We start from the raw sequence: 12082 nt of genomic DNA, 5'->3' as shown, positions 1-12082 counted from the left end.
TTTGAGATCACTTGCCAAGAGTCAAAATCTACAGTTCAAGGGTTTCTACAGAATGGCAGCCACCATAACCTGGGGTCTTCCTACGTACATACTCAGAATGGTACTTAATGCTTTATACACATTCGCATAACTCCGATAATAACCTCATTGACTGGTGTTATTCTCACAAATAAGAACTGTAGGAGTAGAAAGGTTAAGTAATCTACCCAGTGTCAGCCAGCTAGTGTATGGCAGTACAAAGAGAATTTCAAACGGAGTATTCCTTGAATATAAAGCTTATATGCTCTCAATTATCCACTGTCCTGTACCTCCTATACTCAAGAATGATCCAGCAAACCCTCCAACCCCAGAAAGGTTTATTACTCCTATTTGTAAGACCAAGAAGTGGAAATAGCATTTACCTCTCCGTGGCTGCAGTCAGTTTGAGCAGGGAAAACGGAGCTCAGCTCTCAAGCCTCTGGTCAGCAATCTGTCCGCTACTGCATCTTGCTCTCTGGACCCAGGGCTGTAATCATTCTGAAACAGGAGCACACATCATTTTATGGACACCAAATACACACAAAGGCAGACACAGTATGAAAAGCAAGATGAAAGCAAGAGGAAGACAGATAAAATTGGGAAAAAACAGTATACTTGCTAAAATGTCACATTACTGTTACTATTTAAGTAGTGGTTTTACTGATTAAGTTAGTTTAAACCTTAAGACTATATTTTTCAGTGTAATAAGATAACTATGGAGGGAGCTGTCACTGACCTTTGACAGTCCTAAAAGCACAGCAATGAAATACCTTTTCTTAGACAAATAACAAAACACTTTTTTAAAGTCAAATTGCTACTTAACAATTCTGTCCGTAAAATACAAATAAATAGACTGTCAAGCTTCAGGCAATGGTAGAGTCATACTTAACTCCACGGCAGGGGTGGGGATGGACATTACTCTTAAATGAAAGAGCTAAACTTAACCATTTCCAAAGAATCTGGCATGTGAGATACAATTAAGAGGAATTCATCTCATGAAACTAATATGATACTTTATCAGATGAAGCTAAAGAAAAGTCTTTGCTGCTGAAAAGGCAATTTATAACAACATAAGTAAATAATTAGTGTATTTAAATCCAAGAAACTTTTATATTGGATTCATATATTGTCACTAAGGTGCCTCAAAAGGAATGAAATTTTATGCCCCTAAAAATTGGAAGGGTGACTAAAAATAAGATCAACTGAGGAAAAAAAACCATTATTCTTGGGGTATATATTAGCAGTCTATATTCAATAGCCACATCTTTGCATTCAAATACTAAACACTGAGAAAATGCAAAGGTACAGCCAGGGAAGAACTGAACACAGCAACTAGAGAGAGTTTGGGGATGTTTAAAAAAATAAGTACGGTGTGCCAAATTCACACATTTGTGAACCATGTACCTCAAAGTTATGTATTGTTATTACTATTCTTTCTAAACCTGTATGTTCTTTCTCAATGCATTAAATCATGATAGACCTTACTTGTTTGAAGGGGGACCTAATTTTTTGCAAAAGCGTTTCTAGTCATCTGAAACCAAGATCGATAAATAAGTTAGACAGATGGTCAACTAGGTATCTGGTTTTAAAAAATGACATTGAGCCTATAAAGTAGATAATGTGGAGTGGATTTGATGCCAGTAGCACCCCTGAAGGAGAAGGCAATGACACCCCACTCCAGTACGCTTGCCTGGAAAATCCCATGTGTGGAGGAGCCTGGTAGGCTGCAGTCCATGGGGTCACTAAGAGTCGGATATGACTGAGCGACTTGACTTTCACTTTTCACTTTCACGCATTGGAGAAGGAAATGGCAACCCACTCCAGTGTTCTTGCCTGGAGAATCCCAGGGACGGGGGAGCCTGGTGGGCTGCGGTCTACGGGATCGCACAGAGTCGGACACGACTGAAGCGACTTAGCAGCAGCAGCAGCATCCTTGAAGCAAAAAACCAGTCTCCAGAGATACATTCTGCCAGCAGGCACCACTCCGCAAAGCTCTGCCACAGGATTCCTCAGAACCCTAGTCAGCCACAGGTGGCTTCTGCCACTTGTAAGGAACTCCCCAAGCCATTCAGAGAAGTCCCTGGTGGGTGCCCTCATTTCTGTATGTTCTTTAAAGCAAAATCCTAAAGCTCTTAGGAGTTTAACACATATTAAGGATAACTTTTACAGCTACTCTTAAATAAGCAGTATTTTCCTATGCAGGTAAACATTTCTATTGTAATCTTTCCCATACTAGCAATACGTTTCTTTGGGTAATCTTAGGTCCTCAATTTATTCTCTCTGTAGACTTTGTTTTCCAATAAAAACAAAGGAGACTTCCAGCAGTCCAGTGGTTAAGACTCCTCACTCCCATTGCAGGGGACATGGGTTAAAAGATATAACTAAGATCCTTGCATGCCTCATGGCATGGGGAAAAAAAAAAAAAAGCACAAAAGCAAATAAACAACAAAGTATGAATCTTGGCATACAGGAAATCTCAAAGGATAGCAACCCTGTGGACAAGAGCTATACCTTTAGAACAAAATAAATGATGTGTAAAACCAAGAAGCTGGTGACTCTATATAGCGCAACTGAAATCAAGAAGCAAAATATGGTCTATGGAGCACAATGCTAACCTGGGAAAACAAGCTTTCCTGCTGACTCAATCACAGACCTGCTGGATTTATCCTGTGTGGAGCTTATTTTAAGTAAAACATGCCACCTGCCATCCACAGTTTCAAAAGGAAAGCAAAACCGAAAATTACAAGAATGCCAAAAATTATACAAATGGACTAATGTATTAGGCATTTAAGTGTGGTTCTATTCTCAAGACTGACCCTCCATCAACACTGCTGCATATAGTTAGTGCAATCTTATTTTGGAGAGGGAGAAGGAACATTTTATAGGGTTCGAAAAAGTAATGTTGAAAAGATTCCCCTATGGAGGCAGTTGCCGCAAAATTCTACAGAGATTACACACAGTAGATCGGTCAATTTCGCTTAGCACCAGGCTGTTTTAATGTTCTTATAAATTTAACACAGCCTCCCTGCTCTCCTTCCCCACTCCCTGCCCGTCAGTTCATCAAGCCTCTCTTTCCTCTCTCCAAAGCAACTGCTGCATGATATTGTATTAAGGTACTAGTTAGCATACTGGGGGAGGGGGGAAACCTGGCAATTCAACAGGAAGCTTTTTAATGATGCAAGAGGACTTAAAGACAGAGTTAATTTAACATACGTGCCCTGTTTAACTTCTTTTACTGCCTAAGGGGAACCTGGAATTTTAACTTTTCTAGTTGATCTAAACTCAAAGAAAGCTTGAAGACGCTCCATATGCGAATGTTTACTTACTGCTGAACTCAGAGCTACAGGAAGTCAGCTACTAGAGTAGTTACATTAGGCGTAGATATTTATAAACCAACTGCAACTAGTGACCCAGGATTCAATTACAACACCAACCCTCATATTTCAGCATATGGGCAAATTACCAGTGGAGTCAAGAACAAATTCATTCTGCCCTACTGGCGCTTTAGATCGGGTTGCACAATCCCGCGACAGAACTGCCTTCGCCTAGCCCTGAAGCATCAGGTACTAAGTGCAGTAGTAAGTCATCGTCAGGAAGTTTCAAAGCGAGACAGAAACTCAAGAGTTGCCTCAATCAATTTAGCCAACCTATAATCCCGAATTCAGGAATTTGTCACGCCACTTGAGATCAGAATGAAATTAAGTCTTGATCCCTTTGCGGTCTCTTAGTGCATGAAGTCATGCTGCTATCAATGCAACGAGAATCCGACCCTAGCTCGAGAAAAAAAATACTTGTTGGGGAACTTGTGTCCTTTCCGCCCGCCGTGGGGGGCCGCATCGGTCAGATCACGCAAGGAGCCCGGCGCTAGTTTGGGGGCGCAGTGGGGCCCGGCGGGGGCGGCGAGCGCGCGTCCCCCCGCCCGCTCAGGCGGCGTCGAGGCGCGAGCAGCTCAGCCAGCCTTGCAGAGGGAGCTCTCGGCAGCTCTGGGGTCCCTCTACTCGCAGCCGCAGCAGCGCCGCCTGCGCCACTCGGTGGAGACGGAGACCAGCGGCGGCGACGCGCGGACTGGGAGCGACCGCGGAGCAGCCGGGCGGCGGGGGACGCTCGCCAGGCCGCCGGGTAGGTTCCGGAGACCGGGCAGGCTGGAGGATGGGCAGCCAGAGAGGCGTAGGCAAGGACCTGACACCCATACCGCACGGAGATTCGGCTGCGCGCGCGGTGGCTGTGTCTGGACCCTTGAGCGAGGAGGTCGCGGAAAACGGGGCACAGAGATCGCCTCTCGGCTGAGGCCACCCGCCGCGGGAGGGGTGGAGGGCAGAGGGCGGGCCGCGGCCGGGCCAAGAGCCGGCCTCGAGGGCAGAGACAAAGGAAGGAAAATGGAGTCGCCAGCGCGCGGGCCTCTGTAGCTGCCACCGCCGGAGGCCTAGCGCGCCGTAGGAGGGAGGCCTAGCGGGCGGGTCGGGGGGGGGAGGGGGGCCCGGCCCGGCCGCGGCGGAGACGGGCAATGGCGGCGGCCGCGCCGCAGCAGGGACGGTAGAGGGAGACAAACACCCCCCGGCGGCGGCGCTGGCGCCGGGCTGCAGCCAGCGCCGACCGGAGCGGCCCCATCGTGACACCTAGAGGCGGCCCGCGAAACCTCCTCCACCCGGGGCCCCCTTACCTCCGCGCCACACCCCCCGCAGCGCTCGCTCCGCCGCCGCTCCACCGCTCCGGCCACCCGGCGTCCCCAGCCAGCTCCGCGCACCCGCACCGGCTTCCGCCGCCGCCGCTGCCGCCAAAGAAGCAGCTCCGCGCACGGTTTAATCGCTCCACAGGCTCGGACACAAAATGGCGGCGGCGCGGTGCAGTGCGCCTGCGTCGGCGCTGCCGGGGCCGCGGGTGCTGATAAGGGAAGGGACGGGTGGGGGGGCCGGCCGGGCGACGAGTGAAGGGCGGGGGAGGAAAGGTGAGGGGAGGGGTTGGCGCAGGGCAGCATGGGAGGCGGCCCCGGGCGCCAACTTTCAAAAGCGGGCGCGATGGCGTCACGGGACGCGCTGCGGGTCGCGTCACGCCGCACGCGCCATCAACTGGTCGCGCGTGGGCTCTTAGGGAGCCCGACGTCCGGGCTCCCGCTGGGTGGGGCTTCCTGGGCGGAGGCAGTCCCTTCTGGGCGGCCCAGGATTCCGGCCCAGTTGACCTGCTCAGCTGCAGTCTCCCGCCCTGAATCCGAAAGGGCGGACGTGGGGCGGGGGGGAGGCTGTTTGGAGGAAGCGCGCGCGGGACTAGGCCGTGGGGCTGAGGCGGTTCTTGGGCGGAGCCCAGTCCTAGTCTCCGCCCTAGCCGGGCCGGACCCGCCCTCCGAGCGCCGCACGGCAGCCCGCCACGGGTAAGGCCGGGCGGGTCTCCTCTCACTCCCAAGTCCTCAGAAACAATCCTTCCCCCGCGAGCCAAGACAGGCAGGGCTGTCCTGGGGATCCCTCTGCTCCTAATACTGGGTGTTCGAGAAGAAGGCTTTTTCCTGGTGTGCCCAGGCCACTTTGGCCGGGAGAGGCCAACGGAAGGCCAGACTTAATGCTTTTACACGAACGATCGTACCGGTCTTTTGCCAAAAGGATGTTCTCTATTTGGCGCAGTGTGATTGTGTATTTCAAAATGTAAGTTTCTTGTTTTTGCCTGAGAACTGTTAAGCTCTCGTAGGCGGAATCCTTAAGCCCCTCACTGTGCGGTCGCCCCTCCCCCTCCCGAGCATGCACCTGCAGACTCTTCTACCCAACCAGCAGTAAAGCTCCCTGAAGACTAACTGGAAGATGTTCTGGTGGCTCAGGAGGAGAACCTTTGATACTTACGAGAATCTGGCTCAGGACTGTATCTTTAATTCCGTTACCTTAGATCAAGGGGGAACAAACGGACCCAGCGTCAAGGGAACAGCTGCTGCTCCGTTGAGCTGATTGTTCCATTATGAAAATGTTAGCCCAATACTGACACCTATTTTGGTTTTTTCTTTTTAAAGGAAATCTGGGTGGTTTTTTTTTTTTTTTTACCGTAAAATCTCTAGGTGTGGGCAACTGTATCAGATGTTTTAAAACTGCATAAGCTGATTAAGCCACACACAAGCCCTGTCAGTTTATATGACCTCTGACTTGAAGGAAAGAGTGAAGAGAAGTTCCACGGCCAAATCCTAGGCACCCCAGCATTTAAGACAGTGTAGTGGAGGAGACTTGAGAGAGAACAGCCAGGAAGACAGAAGGAAATCCACTGAGTGTTAAATTTGGAATCCAAGGGCAGAGAAGGATTCGGGTAGGAGAGGAATGGTCAACTGTGTTTAGTGCTGCTGAGAGGTAATCTTGGGCCAGAAACATGGCTATATTGAATTGGCTACCTTGGAAGTCAGTGGTAATTATCACTGGTGAGTTTGGCTTGATTTATGTTGCTTAATCAGATATGTGGACCTGACTAGAATGGGTTGACCTGAGAAGGAAATGGCAACCCACTTCAGTGTTCTTGCTGGAGGATCCCATGGACAGAAGAGCATAACTGGCTACAGTCTGTAGGGTTGTAAAGAGTCCTACACACCTGAAGTGACTGAGCAGGCAGCAGAATGGGTTGAAGCATGATCAGGAAAGTAAGGAAATAGAGACAGCACACATAAGCAACATGAAATAAGTTTAGCCACAAAGGGAGCAAAGAAATTCAGGGATAGATGTGGAAGGATATGGGGTCAAGGGAGAATGACAAGATGAAAAGATTATAGCATGTTTATTTGTCATTGGGAGTGATACTGGAGAACAAAGTCTTGCTAGACTTTTGTTTTTTTTTATTTCTTTTGGCGACTGCAGGGCTTGCAGGATCTTACAGGATCGAACCCAGACCCACAGGAGTGAAAGCACTGAGTCTTAACCACTGGACCGCCACGAAATTCCCTTGTTTGACTTAAATCAGGGTGAAGTTCATGAAAGAATATAAGGAAACTGGGAGGTTTGACCCTGGATAGGAACAGGATGCTTCCACTGTGGAAGTTAGAGTAACGGGTGAACATGGATGCAGATGCAGGGGAGAGGTAAAACAAGCTTGCAGTTTCCCTAGTGGGACTGCCTTGGCGGTATTGGTGCCCATTTGAAGTTTGCGGTCATAAGTTCATTGTTATTATTTTGGTCACATAGCATTCAGGATCTCAGTTCCCTAAGAGGGATCAAACCGACACCCCCTGCAGTGGGAGTGGGAACTCTTAACCACTGGACTTACCAGGGAAGTCCTGACCATGAGTTTAAAGTTAAACCAGTTGGCCCAGTGTGTGATTTTCCTCCAGCAACATTTAACTGCTTGGGTACAGATGTGAAGAAAAGGGATAATTAGATTTCTCACAACCAAGACCCAAGTTTTCTGATACCTAGTCTTAGGTACTTGCCTTATGTGATTTAACTATTCTAGAAATGTGTGAAATATTTGGAAAATTTACATGTGACTCCTTTTTCTAGAAATCAAATTATTCCCGTTAACCTCATGTATACTTGAGGACTCAGGCATAAAGGCAAACTTTTTTTGAGAAAAATTACCAGACATCTCTGGCATATTCGCATTCTGTATTTTTTTCAGCCTGCCACTCCAAAAAGCTCCTGGTATACTTAGGAACTGCGTACTGGAAACAAAGCTGATTTACACTTCAATTCTTAGATTCTTTTTTTCTAGTATTTGTAATAATCTAATTCACTTTCTCTAAGACCTTGCCTCATACCATCTTATCTTTAAGCTTCAAGAATGTCATCTAAAGCTTTAATGTAGGTAAATGTAAAGCAATATATTTAGATGACAAAAAAAACCTCAGCTGTACTTAGAATTATCTTTACAGCTGCTATGGTCTAAATCTTTGTGTCCTCTCCAAAACTCATATGTGGAAATCCTAATATTAGATATGATGGTATTAGTAAGTGGGACCTTTGGGAGGTGCTTACGTCCCTCAGAAATGGAACTAGTGCCTTATAAAGGAAGCTTCACAGAGATCCCAGCCCCTGCCACCGCGTGAGGGCACAGCCAGAAGGCACCAGCTGTGAACCAAGAAAAGGGCTTTCACCAGAATGTGACCATGTTGGTGCTTTGACCTCAGATTTTCCAGCCTCCAGAACTGTGAACAGTAGACATCTGCTGTTTATAAGCACCCAGTTGGTGGTATTTTGTTATAGCAGCCTGAACAGACTAAGACAACTACTATAATTATACTGTATCAACTATCATTACAACTATAGGACCTCTGAGGCATCAATTAGAAACCAGAATGAGGTCCAAGTGGCCTTGCAGCCTGCTCTCTGAAGACAAAGATCCCATGTGCTGCTCTGACATGGCTGAGAAAATGCTGAGAATCACTAGGAAGGAACAAAAGGAAATGTTTTCTTCTTGCAGGAAATGGTGATGTGTCCTACTCTGTGCATGAAGTTGGCTCTAAAGATCAAGGGACAGAAAGCCAGTCCAAAAGGATAGTCTGTTTCAGGCCGGACAGAAACAGGCTGAAAAGAGTAATATGGTGAGAGCCTGTGGAACAGTTGGGATGATAAAAATAAGGACAAGTTTGTTGCCTGTAGTACTATCCCAGACTACGTCACCCAGAGAGAACTGTGATGATTTAAAACCGCCTAGTGATTTAAGATGGAGAAGGCAATGGCACCCCACTCCAGTACTCTTGCTTGGAAAATCCCATAGACGGAGGAGCCTGGTGGGCTACAGTCCATGGGGTCGCTAAGAGTGGGACACAACTGAGCAACTTCACTTTCACTTTTCACTTTGATGCATTGGAGAAGGAAATGGCAACCACTCCAGTGTTCTTGCCTGGAGAATCCCAGGGACAGGGGAGCCTGGTGGGCTGCCGTCTGTGGGGTCGCACGGAGTCGGACACAACTGAAGTGACTTAGCAGCAGCAGCAGCAGCAGTAATTTAAGAAAGTGTTCTTCCCATGGACTGTCTCAGGTTTGTAGTCCACAGGAGTTCGAGGCATTATCAGCAGAAGGCTGTCAGCTTATCTCGTGGCAGTAGTGCAATCACCAGGTTCTAAGACCTGGCCCTCAGCCTCCAGAGTGGATTCCTTCCTTAGAGACTCATCAGGTTCACAGGAGCTTGATGCATAAGCCAAGTGACATTTTACTAACTGAGAGGTGGACTGGTGCTCACATGCCGGCAAAAGGTATGTTCTCTCCCTGTAGGAGAGCCTCCTGGGAAGCCATATTACCAGGAAGCTTTGGTAAGCAGTTAATTTATATAATGTAAATGCTTAATATGCTGGAGTCATATTGTCTGGCATTTGAATCTTGTCTTGGTTTCTTATTAGCTGTGTGATCTTGGGTGAATTAGTAACAACTCAACTGCAGGTTTCTTCTCTATAACACTTCTTCACAAAGTGGTAAGGACTGAATGAGACAATCCAAATAAAACTTTAGGCATAGTTTGAGGCACTGATAATCATACAATAAATGTAAACTATAATTTTTTTTAAATTTCTATGCTTATTAACCTACCCTCACTCCCAAATCTGCCTTCTGATGGCCATGGTCTTTAATTAATTAATAGGATTAATTAATTGAATTACTTACTGACTAGGCTTTCCTTGGCCTGGAAGCCATTCTTTCTGAGGAAAGTGTATTTTGTCTATTATTCTTAGAAGAACAATTCTATTTCCAAATCTTCCTTAGCTCCCACTGTTGCCCCCAGGTAAAGCTTGCGATAATCGTGATCATTTATATGTTTTTTGGGAACTCATTAAGCAAGAGTCTCAATGAACTGTGGAGAGATGTGCTGATTTTCTGAGGAACAATGGGCAAGACTTCCTGCCCACTTTGCAGGGTGAGACGTAAAGATACACCTGAGCACTCCATTGCGCTGTGTCTACTGAGGATGTGTGTGAGGTATAATCCAGTGCAGCAAAGGTTTACAGAATACTGCTGTCTTCAGCTCCCTTTCTAGGCACTGGGGATACAAAGATGACCCAAGATGTGTTTCCCGCTCTTAAAGTTTAGAAAACAAAACCAAGACACATTAATGCATAACTGTGATAATGGGAAGAAATGGACTCATAAAGGAGCAAATCATTTCCCAGGGGTATCTCATTTCAGCTTGGTGTTAATAGGATCTGAAGGGCTTCCCCTATGGCTCAGTGGTAAAGAATCCACCTTTCCAATGCAGGAGACGTGGGTTTGATCCCTGGGTCGGGAAGATCCCCTGGAGGAGGAAATGGTAACCTACTCCAGTCTTCTTCCATGGGGTCGCAGAGTCAGACGTGACTAAGCACACAGGCACACAAAAGCTCAGAAGGCATTAACAAGGCAAGGCACGTAAGGTGAAGAGCCATAATCAAAGGCATAAAAGGGTATAAGAGTGTTAGGGGGACGGTAAGTCTTCCCATTCTTTTGGATGAGGGTGTAGTGAGTGATACTAAATCTTCTAAGATATTTGGAAAGTTTTCAATCTCAACTGCCAAGGCCAACCACTTTTTCCAAAATTTTAAAGACCTGCCCTTCTATATCATCTCCTACCCAGACCACAGGAATTTGTTTCCTTATTGATATCTGCTTTCTTCAGATCCCTATGAAAAGTCTATTTTACCTCCCAGCTCAAACTACTGCTCTCTACAGTCTAAAGGATTTTGCCTGGGCCTACATCTCACGTTTGAGCAGTAGGTTACTTTTGTTCTCTGTGCTCTTACCTGCATTTTTCAGATATGCATTGATCACCCTTAAATAATCCACCTCATCTGTTCACTTTCATTTTAAAAAACACCTTCATGCCTGCCCTCTTAATTGATGTTCACAGTTCTTTTTGAAGAGCCAGCCACAGTTTTGTCCTTAACTCTAGAAGTGAAGTGACTTGCTCAGAGTCATCCAGTAACTTGTTGACAAAACCAGAATGAGTACTCAGATCTTCCAGCCCCACCCTCTCTCTTCCTGTTCTTTCACTGGCCACTCTGCGCTCCTCACTCTGTTAGGTAACATTTCCATTTTTATAGGGATCCTCTGTACTTGATGCTTTAGCTCAGGGACTGCTTGGGAGGGGGAAAAGGAAGGGAGGTCTATCAGGTGAGCTCTGGACCTCTCTGCTCCCTCATTTTCTCCCCTCTGATTTTTATGTGATTTGTTTAGAGGTAAAAAGGTTTCGTCCCCTCCATGCAAGTCGGACAGTGCCTTAACCCAAAGGGAGGGCTTTAATGGTGGAAATTTCAGGCTGTTAGTAAATAGAAGAGCTATTTGGAATCACGATTTACTAATCTGTAAGTAAACCTTGAATAGGGCTTCCCAGGTGGCTCAGGAGCCCTATTAATTAATTAAAGACCATGGTCATCAGACTCAGGAGCCTGGCAGTCCATGGGGTCACAACGAGTCAGAAACGATGAAACAGCTGAGCATGCGTGCATGCAAGTCCTGAATCAACTGCTCTGTGCCCCGGTCTATGTTCAAGGTGCTACTGGAGAGAGATGATGCCCCTAGCCTTCAAAGGCCTCATGTTTTGTCTTGTATTAATCTGGAGACACTAAACCCTCATGAGTATTAGTAGGTGAAAGTTAAGGATGGAGAAGCAAGTAAAAGGAGGGTATGGGTAGCAGGTGTGGGAGGAACAGATTGGTCACCGGATATCACTGTGGTCATATGAGACTTCACAATGAAGCAAGGATGACTCTCAAACTTCTCCCTCTAGCCTACATACTTCTCTTCTTGCCCAGATCTACACGTCTAGCTTCTTTCTGGACACTTCTCCTGGATGGCTCCCAGGCTACCCTTAGGAGCCTTGTCACTCTCCTCCTCATTTGCTTCGCTAGGGCTCCCCCTTTACAGTGAAAGATACCCCCAATCCATCCACCACAGCGGCCAGAAACCTAAGCTTCATTCTTTCATCTCCCACATCCCATCAGTCTCCAAATCCCGTCTGTTCTACCTTCTGAACCCTTCACTCTAACCTCCTCTCTATCCCTACCTGGCTTAGCATCAGGCTTATTCTGACCACAGCATCAGGCTCCTCACTGCTCCCTGCCTCCTCTCTCAACACAAAGCGACCTTTCCAAACCACAGACGGGATCACAAAATTCCCCCGCTTCAAGTCCATGCATGAGTCC

The 12082-nt window shown here is 47.0% G+C and overlaps 1 protein-coding gene and 1 long non-coding RNA gene across 6 annotated transcripts in view; one reads left to right on the top strand and one right to left on the bottom strand.

Annotated features, from left to right (window-relative positions):
• Positions 1-4782, bottom strand: part of CTCF (CCCTC-binding factor) — a 42126-nt gene extending 37344 nt beyond the window's left edge. For all 5 annotated transcript variants that reach the window (XM_052656141.1, XM_052656139.1, XM_052656143.1 and 2 more), the window contains exons 1-2: positions 4679-4782; positions 402-516 (exon numbers count right to left, since the gene is read on the bottom strand). The gene's annotated coding sequence lies outside the window, so the exon portion shown is untranslated. The remainder of the gene's footprint in view (positions 1-401; positions 517-4678) is intronic.
• The window catches only part of LOC128063400 (uncharacterized), a 44364-nt gene continuing 36405 nt past the window's right edge, over positions 4124-12082 (top strand). Inside the window, exon 1 of the long non-coding RNA XR_008200898.1 lies at positions 4124-4137. This is a non-coding gene — a long non-coding RNA (uncharacterized LOC128063400). The remainder of the gene's footprint in view (positions 4138-12082) is intronic.

This window comes from Budorcas taxicolor, chromosome 18 (genome assembly GCF_023091745.1).
Source record: "Budorcas taxicolor isolate Tak-1 chromosome 18, Takin1.1, whole genome shotgun sequence".
NCBI lineage: Eukaryota > Metazoa > Chordata > Mammalia > Artiodactyla > Bovidae > Budorcas > Budorcas taxicolor.
This window is presented reverse-complemented; position numbering and strand designations above follow the sequence as displayed.